We start from the raw sequence: 13639 nt of genomic DNA, 5'->3' as shown, positions 1-13639 counted from the left end.
GGAACAGAAAGCTTGGCTTCAGGTTCAGCACTACCAGGAACTTGGGCTTTATTTCACTTCCTCGGGTGTTAATTTCCTGGTCTTTAAAGTGAAAGCATTTGATTATATCTACCTTGCAATGCTAGTGTGTTCTGAGACTTAAGTGATATAATGTGAGTATAGTTGCATGAAGTATATGCTCAATAAATGTCAGCTTCTTTCCTTTACTAATCATAGAGACCAAGAAAAAGCTATTAAATCCATAGAAGGGCACCTGGGTGGCTCAGTCAGTTAAGTGTCATGATCCTGGGGTCCTAGGATCGAGCCCCGCATCAGGCTCCCTGCTTAGGAGGGGAGTCTTCCCCCCGCAACAACACTCCCGCCATGCGTGCTCTCTCCCTTGCTCAACACTCTCTCTCAAATAAATAAAATCATAAATAAATAAATAAATAAATAAATAAATAAATAAATTCACAGAATAATACCTAAATTTCCATTTTAGTTATTTCTTTTCTATCAAACTATCTGCCTACCTATAGTTATGTTGTTTCAAGAGTACCTGGATTTATTTTAATCAGATGTAGTAAGACACATAGACACAGAGATAACTCACAAAGAAAGAGATTTGTACTCATGTTTCCCTAGAAACAGAAGACATGCTTCCTGCCACACCAGGCAACATGGGGAAGTACTGGGGTCAGTCAGCAGGCAGAGGGAGTGAGGGGAAGCATGCGCTAGAGACTTTACTGTGATTTTCATAGAGAAGGATGCACAAAGCAGGGTAAACAGATTTAGGATTGACTAATTTGAGTAATTTCAGTGAGGTCCAGAGAATAGAGGCTAACCCTGGTTGTCTGATACCTATCCCTGGGGTTATCAAGATAGGGGAATCATGGCCTAGAGCACAACGGAGGTCACTGGAGGTATGGGCACTGGACTGGTTGATTTGCTTATGAAGAGCACAATCCAGGTTTCTTTACTGTCTCTAAGAATTAGCCAGATCAACTTCTCGGCCTTTTGGCTAAGATCAAATGTAGTATCAACAATTAGCCAGCCCTGACAGGGACAGTCGCTCTGCAGTCAGCAAGGCCCCAAGATGTCAAAGCATAAAAAATATAGAAAATAAAAAGTCATGATTAATACATTCATTCTGTTTTGTTTATGTGTATGCATATGTATTAGACCAAGAAAAATAGACCTCACAGTGGCTCAAGCAAAACCAGGGAGCTGGAAATGAACCATGGACAATCCATAACCACTAAACTTATTCTCTAGGTAATTAAAAACTATCCATTCTCTGGCCATCAAAGCCAGTTAAAAAAAATTCATATTTGGATTCAGGCATAGAATTAGAATCCCAGAGATAGAAGAAACCTTAATAGTCTATTTCTCACCCTTTCCTGTGTCTCTTGTTTAAATCTCTTCTTTATTCCTGCTGAGTGGTATCTTATTCCTTCTTCAGGTTTTTTGATTATAAGAAAGGTCTTCTCTGTATGGAACCAAAATATGCTTCATTTTGGCCTCGGCCTATTAATTCCTGAAAGTCTGATGTCTTGCGATACAAATACAAAAAAATGTTTAGCCTGGCTCCCAAAACAGCTGCCAGATCAGATAAAATGTGCATGGTGGGCTTTCAGAACTGATGAAGAGCCACTTGTGTTTGTCACACATATTGTACATCTAAAGATGTCACTTATGAGAATCTGTTTTCTGTCTTGCTTTCTCTGAGTGGGAATGCCTCCACTGCGGGGTACTACAGTGTTGCCAATGGCCACCACTACACTGAATGTCCTTCTTCTGCACTCAAGATTTTCCACAGAATAAGTGGGACCTTGGGTAGGACATCTATATTACAAATTGGATTCCATTATACATTGGACTGCTTTGGGGTGAGTGGTATTGTATCTAGTTTAAGGCTGAAACCCTAGGACCTAGCTCAGTGCTAGAAAAATCACCTGCATTCATTAAATCTTCATTGAGGGAATGAAAGAATACATGGAAATGAGTAGAAATTGCTAATCAAAAGCCTTTGTGCAGAATTTACTTTAGTTGAATAAATAAGACCTAAGAAAAGAAGGTTTGGATCACTATTTGAAGTGAAAACACAGTCCTCCGTGGGGCAAAGGTTAGGCACTGAAATCACTGATGTTGCTACATGAAAGCAATATTTTGGATTTCATTTCCTGAGCCCTCTCACCTGTTGAGCAAGGAGCCAACAGAGGTCTACTGAGTAGCTTCAGGGAGAGAATAAGCATCAGGAACTTAACACACAGCCCCTGATAAGCTGTCAGCATACTTCAGATATTATTGACTTGCTGCTTCTACATAATCATGAGAATACCCAACCCTGTGTTTCTAAAAAATGTAGGCCAGCAATAAATATTGATTATTGATGATCATTTTAATGATGCTGATGATAGTGTGAATGGCAAAGTTCATCACTTAGAGATTTGGCTCCACTCACTAATAGCACTTGTATCTAGTGAAGCATACTGAAACATAAGCTCTTCAGTATGCCAAAATTACTGTCAAATGTATGAGCGATGGCCACAACATAAGTGGAAGATACCTCTAAAATAGACATATGCTCTGTAAAAGAAGCATTGTGTGCTGTATGTACATGTGTGTGTAAAGACAGTGGAAGTTGAGGAATGGAAGGAGAAAAAAGAAAGAGGATTTTTACCTCTTCTAATAAAGACATTATCTTGACAGCCTTAAAATACTTGCCATAAGGAATCAGTCTACCTGTGTGGTTGGCAGTGAATTGAAAATCCTCTGAGATTTTCTGATTACCAATCCTTTTCGTTTATCAAAAACTCTCTCTCTCTCTCTCTCTCTCTCTTTCTGTTTACAAGGAAAGAAACAGGAATAGGAGGGGGAAAATAAACATTTGGAGAGTTTTGTGGTATGTGGAATGGCTTAATCTTCTGGGGTGAAGGGAGAGTTGTCATTGTTTATAATAGTCTAGAACATTCTAGTATTCAGCCTACTGAAGGGTAGACTCAAGGCCCAGATTATCAGGATTAAACAAAGAGAATGTGCTTCTAAAATTTGGGGTATCCATCCTACCATGTCTTCTCTCAACCATGTGTGAGCAGCTGGAACTTTTAAGTTAACAAATATAGTAAAATGTTGGAAATTCCTTGGGTTTAAGAAGAAATCTTTTTTTTTTTTTTTTAGAATTTTATTTATTTATTCATGAGAGACACACAGAGAGAGAGGCAGAGACACAGGTAGAGGGAGAGGTAGAAGCAGGCTCCATGCAGGGATCCTGACGCAGGGACTCGATCCTGGCTCTCCAGGATCACACCCCGGGCTTCAGGCGGCGCTACACCACTGCGCCACCGGGGCTGCCCAAGAAGAAATCTTTTAGAAAGTAGTAAAGCAAAACATGATAGATAGATAGATAGATAGATAGATAGATAGATAGATAGATGATAGATATCATTAGAGGTCTATAGAGATATAGATCTAGAGAAAGAGAGAGAGAAATGGGGCAAAAGGAGTGGGTGTTGGATATTGGGTTATGTGAAAAGAGAATCCAGGTATGTAACTAGTAACTGTCAGATGGGCAACATCCCAGATTCGCCACCCAGCAGGGACTGTGACATAGAGTTAAAGCTGTTTGGTCTAAATTGACTGCAGAAAGTACTATTTTGAAATAGCCAATTGAATTTAAATTTTTAAAAATAAATATTTATATCATTGTATGTATATGAAATATATTAATATTATATATTTTCAAGTTGTAAATAAATAAATAAATAAATAAATAAATAAATTAATTAAATTAAATAAATAAACTGTGTAAGGAGGGTCAGAAGCCTGTGGGACATATTGGAATCCACTCCAGGTTGAGAAGAAACTCATTTCTCTCTATTACTTTACCTATTTTCCTAACACTTTAATGCAAACTCCTTAAATATGTTTTGTTGGATATTAATGTATGTATTTCTGAGAAGAAAAAGGGAATTTTAAAAGTTTGGGAAATATAAGAAAAGTTAATATTTCTTTGCTGCAAAAGTCAAGAGACTTTAATCCTGCATGATACCTTTCTAAAAAAGGGTAGAGTACGCAGGACTTTCAAAACTCATTTGACTGTAGAATGCTTTATTTCCAGGAGCTGTTTATAGAGTTAGTATATTATAGTGTATGCTTCAGGAATGCTGCTTGAAAGTATTAGTCATCCCATTCAAGAAACAGTCAGTGATGTCTGATTATGTGCCCCTCTCTTAGCTGACCATTCATGTCTGGCTTGGTTCAAGGACTTCTTTGATGCTGGTGTAGGGGAGGCATCTGGGCTAGCCCATTTCTTGGTGTGGCCTAGTTCCATGGTGTTGCCCTTTCAGAGGATTTGTTTTTTAGAATTTTGTTTTAGATGTTGTGGGGGATTAGTTCTCATTGATAAAACCACAAAAAAAGACTGGGTGTGCCTGGAGGGCTCAGTCAGTTAAGTGTGTGACTCTTGATTTCAGCTCAGGTCATGATCTCAGGGTGGTGAGATTGAACCCTGTATCAGACTCTGCCTGAGTATGGAACCTGTTTATGATTCTCTCGTTCCCTCTGCCTCTGCCCCTCCTCCCCACCTGCACCCTTGTGCATGGGCGCTCTCTCTCTCTCTTCCTCTCAAACAAAAATAAACAACCCTTCAGTGTGTGTGTGTGTGTGTGTGTGCATGCGCGCGCGCGCACACACACACACACACACATCTGTTAAAATAACATCCAGGGGGTGCCTGGATGGCTCAGTGGTTGAACGTCTGCCTTTGGCTCAGGTCATGATCCTGGGATCTTGGGATCAAGTCCCTCATCAGGCTACCCAAGGTGAGTCTGCTTCTCCTTCTCCCTCTCTCTCTCTCTGTCTCTCATGAATAAATAAAAATCTTTAAAACAAGCAGACAAACAGCTGAATGCATATGTGTGTTTGTGTGTGTGTTAAACTTTGATGCTAAAACACTGGGCTCTGGAACCTCTAAGTTGTGTAGTTACATAGGAAGTCATGGAATAAGAAGTGTGATGTGGTGAGATGAAGCACTGTACCAGGAGTCAGAGAATCTAGCTGGATCCACATCTCCGCTGCTAGCTTGTAGCTTCGTGAATTTAAGAATAGCATTTTAATATCTATGGGCTTCAGTTTCCTCTGCTAAATGTTGAATCACCAGAGTAGAAGAAGAATGACATACATATGACACATTAGCCACTCCTACCCCCTCCTACAAGCAGGGCAGATAGTGACCAGTCTTTTCACTAAACACAGAGATAGCCTCGGGTACCTTTGTAATACCACATTCCCACCAATTACTCTGAACTGAGAGCAGGATGAAAGCAGCTGCCCATTTTGGTGCTTGATGAACTAAGAATCAAAGATCTGAGATTATTATTGTATATTATCGGTAACATATGCTTCATGAAAAAAGCAAAGTGTCAAGGACAGGTAATCACCCCTGGATTAATGAGGGAGTGCCATGGGCATAAGGCCGATGTGCCCCTCCCTACCCAGTGGCATGTGGAGAAAGGCCACTTGGATCATGTGACTGGTTCATAACTTGGACATTTGGGAACTGACTTACAAGCAGTATGGATGTTGGTAATTCTAAAGGAGTTGTGAAGGAGGGAATTGGAAGCCAGGGGGCTGACCCCAAGCTATGGACAACCTCCTATCGCCTCTTCCCTGCATGTGGACACCTCTTATGAGGAGGGTGGAGGCAGGCCTCGGTGTGCTCACCTTCACAGTGTGCTGGCTGGTGGGCATGTTGGACTTGGGATGCGTAAGCAGCACCCTGCAGATGAGTTTCTTTTCACTATTACAAACATCAATTAATAAGAAAACTAAGGATTGCCAGTCTTGGACGACTTTTCCAGAGGACTCCACAGCTGTGACAGAGAGATGAGATGGTAGGAACATCCTGTTAATAACCAACATCTGAGTGAAGTGCAAATTGCTTTACACTTGTGTGGGATTAGCCTCCAAGCTCCTGTATGAGGAGGATCTGACAGTAGCTGCAACTTGGGGTGACCTGCAATCCAACACCTTCCCACTCCTGATTCTGGCAGCCTCTGCCTGCTTTTAGCAGGCAGGCGTGAATTTTGTGAGGCAGTTTCTGATTGCTTGATATTTATGTGCCAGCTTACAGCTGGAGTGGGAGGGAGAAAGCAATTGATTTAGGACTAAAAAACACCATTTATGTTACAGAATCTTCTTATGTCCTCTTGGCTTAGAATATCCAGATTTCTCCTGAGCCATTCTAAAGTGGCTCTAGCTAAGTGGAGGAAATTTGAAGAGCAAAATACAAAAGTGGTGGGAAGAGAAAGTTTGAAGACTGGGAAAGGTGCACAGGACACTCAACAGTCACAATGAAAAGACTTTATGGTCTGTCGCCCAGCTGAGGGTGTTAAAGATTGTTTTCCTCTCAAAGAGCATTTGGAGTATTGAGTTTGAGAAGGACACTTCTTAAAACTGCTATGGTCAGAGGGCACCTAAATAGATTTGTTCTCTTCAAGAGAGATGCCATGTCCTAGGAAAAAGGTTTAGGGGAAATCCCAAGTGGCTCCATCACTTAATAGCTGGTGACTTAGGGCAAGTTAACCACTTTGATTCTAAGTTTCTTCATATGTAAAATAGCGGTAGTGGTAATCTGTAGTTGTCGGGGTGACTAAGTGGAATAATACATGTGAAGTGGTTAGGACAATGCCTGGTGAATATTAAGTACTCAGTGAATGTTCCTTATGACCGATTATTGAACACAGTTGGGGAATAGGATATTGTGGCTAAAAGGAAGTTACCACGAGTCCATATGGATTACCACTTTTCAAAGTCCTAAAATATCATAGAATTCACTCATCATGAGCCATCAGACTGGACACAATTTCATCTCCCCTTAGAATACAGAAGGCTCTTCTACGTTTTGCAGTATCTTGAACCATTTTTAACAGCATATCTGAATCAGAGTTCCAGCCAAAAAAAGAGATGTTAATAAAGGGACCACTTATAGCTGCATGGACAAAGTTAGAGGGATCAGCAAGGAATGCTGAGATGCTCTGGGACTAGCAGTAGTAAAAATACACCACTGGGCTTATGGGTAGGCAGAAGTAGCAATGTTACCAGAATCCAGTAAGAGCTAGAGCCTCACAGGGAGGGATTCTAGTAGGAGGAGCAAGACAGTCTGCCAAAATTGCAACATGGGGCAGGGAGGGGGTAGGTAAAACACACCAGCCTCTCTTTCCTCCCACTTTATGATCTCCTACTGGTGCCTTCCAGTGGCTGAAGGAGGCAAGCTGACAGAAAAATCCAAATGAAGCAATGCATGCAGGCCAGTTTCTTATGACACAGAACAGAGCAGAAAGATCTAGAGATGCAAAGGAGAATAACCACCACATTCTCTAACTCTTGTTTCACAAATTGGGAGCACACTATTAATGGAGTGCTCAGTTGAAGACATCCAAATAAATCAACCCATAATGTGGTTATTTCACTAAGTCTTCATGTCCTATAGCAAAATGAGCAATAGTCAAAATGGCAGTTTCCAAAAAAAGTGGAGATGGACCAGCACACAAAGTCTGATCCAGGGGCTGGGGTGTGACACTCGGAGTAGATCCCACAATACTTTGTGTCTTGGTCTCTGTATGCCTTGGGGCTGAGACATAACAGTTGGTAATACAATATTACTGTTTTTCAAACTTGAACTGTGTGCATTGGTTAAGATTTTTAAACTATTGGGTAGTCTAGCTATACCATAGAATGTGTAGCTTGTGAACAGTATAAATTTACTTCTTATAGTTCTGGAGGCTAGGAAGTCTAAGATCAAGGCATTGTCAAATTCACTGCTTAGTGAGAGCCCTCTTCCTGATTCATAGACTGCCAGCTTCTCACTGTGTCCTCACATGGTGGAAGGGGCAAGGCAGTGCTCTAGGACTTTTTTATAAGGGCATGCTAATCCTATTTATGAGAGCCTCACTCTCATTGAATTAAAAATTCACTTTCTGAGGTCCACTAGCCACATTTCAAGTGCCCAATAGCCACATCTGGCTAGTAGCCACCATACTGGACAATGCAATATAAGACATTTCCATGATAATGGACATTTCTATTATATAGCACTAGTACAGTGACAAAACTCCCAAGCTAAGAGGGCTGGGGTTTAAGGCAATGGGATGTTCAGTAGAAATCAGAAAACTAAGGCACACAAACTGGGTACTCATGTTGGGAAAAGGAGCAGCTGTGGAGGACATAGAGGCATTCAGCACAGGAAGACATATTTGAGACCCTTGCCAGTATTTGAATCAGAATTGGCTCAGGGTCTGTATGGATGGAGCCAGGAGCCTAGAGGGACTGGGGGGGGGGGGTCAGCAAAGAAAGAGGAAGACCCAGAACCCATCATTGTGATGCTAGAAACCTCTCCAAAGGGCTTCTAGGGTCATGCTTATCTTATTTACTTCTGAGGCATACTGCTAGCCAAGGTGATGTGATTTTACCGTCCATTCTGAATGACATGAGCCTGGAGCCATATCAGGTGGTAAAAGGACTGTCCAGTTCTAGCTTCCACATTTTACATTTGTCATCTGGCTTGTGTATTACTCTGGGCAACAGGATTTAGGTGGAAAAGCTTCAAATTTGAATGACTATATACCATAAAGGTGAAATACACAGACCTAGGAAATTGACTACCTAGGTTTAAATCCTACCTCATGCAAGCTTTGTGAAATTGGGATAATTATAGGGCTTCTCTACCTCCCAGTAAGAGGGGATAATAATAGTACTCACTTCAAAATGTTGTCATAAGGATGAAAAGACAGTGCCTGTAGATGATTTGAACAGATACTTCATCAGAGAAGATATACAGATGGCAAAGAAGCATATAAAAAGATGTTGAACATCATTGGTTATTGGGAAAATGGAAATTATCATCACATACTACACACCTATTAGAATTTTAAAAGTTAACATAACTCATTTCAATCCTAGGTATTTACCCAAAAGAAGAAATATTATATACATACAGATGCTTGTACATGAATAGTGATGACAGTTTTATGTATAATAGCCAAACTGGAAATAATCCAAATGGCCATCCATGGAATATTACTCAAGAATTAAAAAATGAGCTACTGATGTGCTTGGCAATGAATAAATCTCAGAGTAATTATTCTGAATAAAAGAATAAAGACAAAAAGACTATATACTGCATGCTATGACATAAAATCATAGAGGATACAGACTGATCTATTAGAACAGAAAGTGGGTCAGTGTGGTTTCTCGGGAATGGGGTGGGAAGGGAGGAGCAGGAGGAAGGAATTACAGAGGTACGTGAAGAAACTTGGAGGGGACAATGGCTATGTTCATTATCTTGATTGTGGTCATGGTTTCACAAGTATGTACATATGTCAGAACTTATTGAATTGCATAATTTAAATAAATATGATTTATTATATGTCAATTATACCTGAATAATGCATTTTTAAGTGTCTATGGCACAGCTGACCTTTTATAACTATTAACTATTATACACTCTAGTATTATACTCAAAAGTGTTTCAGATGAAATTTTTAAAGGGGCCTCTCATCAAAAGCAGTACTCAATAATTGATTCTATCACCATCATACCATACTTAGCAGCATTTTTCATTTCTTTCAAGGCATTCTCACAAATAAACTTGAATTAAGGAAAATAGTCCAAGCATTGAGGTCAGAAGGCATGAGTTCAAGTGCTCATTCTATCATCCAGTACCTTGTGCTGACATTTGTCCTTGATTTTTCTCATACACAAAATACTCAAAGTTATATCACATAATTGCTATAAGAATCAAATAAAAAACTGGACATAAGCATGTTCTGCAAATTATAAAGCATCATGAATATATCAATTACTACAACTAGGGAGGAAAGGAGATAAGCGGACTTTTGGAAACAGGGTAACAGAAGACCACCAAGATTAAACTTGACAAAAAAACCTTACAGAAGAGCAGGACCCTACATCTCCAAAATTCCAGTACTTTGATATTGCCACATCAGAATCTACTAGAACATCCTTAAAATGCAGATTTCTACCCTATACTTGCTTAGTCAGAATCACTGGTGGTAGAGAACAGGAATCTGAGCTTTTAAAAAAAGCTGCCCAATGGATTGATGTACCTGGTAGCACCAGTCAGTAGACGATCTTTTGGAAACAATCACCTTGACCTTGATGCCTCTCAGTGCGAAACATGAGCTATCCTCAGCTCTATTGCTCAGATTAAACCTGGCTTCAGTCTCCGGAAAAGATAATGCACCTCCCATAATGGCTGGGAATGCAGTAAGTTTTAAAACATTTTCTAAATAGGCATTTGGTATTGCAAGCACTTTCTCTACCATCATCCTTTTTCTGAGCTCTTCTATGCTCTTAGGATTCTTACTGGCCCCGAGACTATCTGTGGAAATTATTTTAGTAATGCAAATGTGTATTTTAAAATTTCTATCCAACCAGTCATTTCCCTCAAAAAACCAAGTCACTCCATGTTGCATGTTGGCAGCTTGCCTTGGAAAGATTGTCTGAGGTGTGTGGCTTGATGCCAACATAAACTTTACATCTATGTGATCATCTGAGAATCAAGAAGTGAGAAGAAAAGCAGCAGGATTGGGGCACATCAGCCCCTTGTGCCATCTGTGTGGCTAAAGCAGGGGAACAAAGACTAGAATTGGATGGAATTTCCATCTCCTATTTCTTATCTCAACCCACCTAGGGCTATTCTTTCACCCATAAGGAGAGAAGATTCCTTTTGTGTGTCTTAAAGATCTTAAAGAGATTTGTGTGTCAAATTGATCTATTAGTTAGTTCTTGGGGGTTATTTCAAAATCCTCTATCAAAAGGCACCACATGAATATTATTAAATCTCTTATATGGCTCATTATTCTGTGAATTTGGGCCAGATAATTGCAAAAATACCTCTAGGGGTCAGGCAGGGAAACTCACTGAGGCAGAAGAGCTTGGTGAGTGACTGCCCCATCTGAATGGCAGTCCCCAATTGTTGCAAGGTATGAATGTGGCCCCACGTTACCAGATATTCTGATTTTTTCCCCAAAGGTGGGAGGGGCAATAGAAATAGACCCTTTTATGGGATTTTTTATTTATTGTTGCCTTTTATGTTGGCAAATTAAGGGAGAAAGTACTTTTAAATAGGACCAATAAAAACCTCCAAGTCAGCTTGAACTTGCAGACTGCCAGTCTGTGACCTCTGATTTACACCATCATCTTTAAACAATTGAAAAAAAAATTATGTCAAAAAAAATTATGTCAATACAGTAAATCCTTTTACCTATACAATCAGCCAATGACACTTTCAGTCCTAATCTACAGAATGAATATGATATAAAAATGTAAAATTCAGGCAAACCATAAGAGACTTTCAAAAAATTATTATTTTGAGAGAGAAAGAGAGTGAGCATGGGGAAGTGAGGGGAGAGTGAGAGGAAGAGAGAGAACATCTCAAACAGACATACCAGTGAGCACAGAGCCCATCTTGGGGCTCAGTCTTACGATCCTGAGTTCATGACCTGAGCTAGTCATCAAGACTCAGATGCTCAGCTAACTGAGCCACCCAGGCACCCCAAATCATAAGAGACTCTTATTTATAGAGAACAAACTGAGGGTTGCTGGAAGAGTAGAGGATATACTAACTGGGTGATAGGCATTAAGGAGAGCACATGATGGGATGAGTATTGGGTGTTTTATGTAAGTGATAAATCACTAAATTCTATACCTGAAACCAATACTACACTACATGTTAACTAACTTGAATTTAAATTTTAAAAATGTAAAATTCAGCTCAAATAGAAGCTGAGCCTTCAGGAGAAGCCAGAATAGTCAAATAAGCATTAGTCTGAACAATAGCTTATTGTAAAATGCTAATCAACAGTAGTTTGGGATTTGGTTTTCTGTCCATTGGACAAGGACATAACCAGAATCATATTCTCCTTCTCCTCACAACCTGTATGGTCCACCCACCAGGAATAGCAGGTGATGTTCCTGACAAGACAACTCTCTTTCACACAGAGTCCATAGGGAGGGCTGGGGCCAGGGACAAAACACTGAATGCAAGAATGTCAGGGGAGACTGCAGCAAGTATTGATTTTCTTCTTTGTTGGATAACATGTATCTGCATGATATGGTTAAAGGCAGCCCTCCCTTTAGTTTTTTGAGAGTGTTTCCTTGTACTCTAATGAAAGTACAGGAAATGGTTTTCCCAGTTTGTGCTAATGAATGACACTTGGGAAGTATCCAATAGACCATGTTTCTATTTGAAAGCCAAAAGTTGAGGATCCCTGGTTGGCTCAGCAGTTTAGCGCCTGCCTTTGGCCCAGGGCGTGATCCTGGAGTCCCGAGATGGAGTCCCCGCATCCGGCTCCCTGCATGGAGCCTGCTTCTCCCTCTGCCTGTGTTTCTGCCTCTCTCTCTCTCTCTCTCTCTCTCTCTGTGTGTCTGTCATGAATAAATAAAATCTAAAAAAAAAAAAAGAAAAAGAAAGCCAAAAGTACATATAGGCTCCAGCTGATTTATAAACTATGAGTAATGAGTATCTCCTGTTGGGAGATACTGTAAGATCTTGGGTTAGCTATAATTTGAGTTAGTTGTCATTAAGATCTTGGGTTAGCTTCTCAGAATATAAATGGTGTTGTAAATGGCGTTTTGACATGTGACAGACATGAAGGAAAAGAACCTTAGAGGTCAGAGTACTGGCAAAAAGCAGGTGGCATACTCAGAGAGTTTCATCTAGAGGGTTAAACTCTTTATGGAGGGATCCTTTCTATGGGCATGTACGGGGATAGGAAGGCCAATGAAGGATGCTGAGGCTTATTAGGGATAACAACAGCAGAAAGTCGTTACCACCCCTTGATCTGAAGGATCAAGAGAGGGAAAGGAGATTGTGTTACCAGAACCCAGCAAAAGCTCCTTCTGCAGAACAGAGTCTACTAGCAGACTTGTGTGCGCAGAGGCATGGTGCTGCTGCCAGCCCGTCCCTATCCTCCCACTGTCTGATCTCCTGCTAAGTCATCCCCTTGCCTGACTCAAACCAGAACCTAGAGGGCAAGGAGGCCCAGGAAGTCCCATCCATAGAGATCAGCCCCCAGGGGCAAGAGTAGGGTAGAGAATGACAGATATGGATCTGAGAGAGAGGGACAAGTGGAGACTTAATATCACAGAAGGCAAGGAGAGTCATAACTCATGGCATGTTAGAGCAGGAAGAGGCTTTTCACCTTCCAATCCTCGAATCCTCATTTTATTGATGAGGAAACTGAGGCAAAGGGGACTAAAATGACTGTGTAACCATTGTAAACCCAATAAAAGGCATAGTTGATACCAAAGGCAGTCATCTTCATTCCTATTCTCATAGCCTTTCCATTTCATTATGCTAGGAATCCGGAGTTGCGTAATTTATGTTAGAGTAGGATTAGCTAAAATGGGGCACCTACATGGCCAGTACCTACATTACTGTTACTGTGCCCATCAGACATCACTAACCTATCACAGATTTCTTTCCTTCTGAGCCCAGCTGTGCTTTCAGACTCTTTTTCATCCTAGGGCTCCAGGCAGTCACTAATGATTGATCCATCTTGTTGCCCTATTACCTAACAATACAACATGTTTTAAATCTTTAAATACAAAGCTTCAGACTATTCTATCTATATCC

The 13639-nt window shown here is 40.5% G+C and overlaps 1 protein-coding gene across 1 annotated transcript in view; it reads left to right on the top strand.

Annotated features, from left to right (window-relative positions):
- The window catches only part of CPNE4 (copine 4), a 329018-nt gene that overhangs the window by 157273 nt on the left and 158106 nt on the right, over positions 1-13639 (top strand).

Source organism: Canis lupus, chromosome 23, assembly GCF_011100685.1.
Source record: "Canis lupus familiaris isolate Mischka breed German Shepherd chromosome 23, alternate assembly UU_Cfam_GSD_1.0, whole genome shotgun sequence".
NCBI lineage: Eukaryota > Metazoa > Chordata > Mammalia > Carnivora > Canidae > Canis > Canis lupus.
The sequence above is the reverse complement of the archived record's forward strand: the minus strand, read 5'-3'. Positions and strand labels throughout refer to the sequence as shown.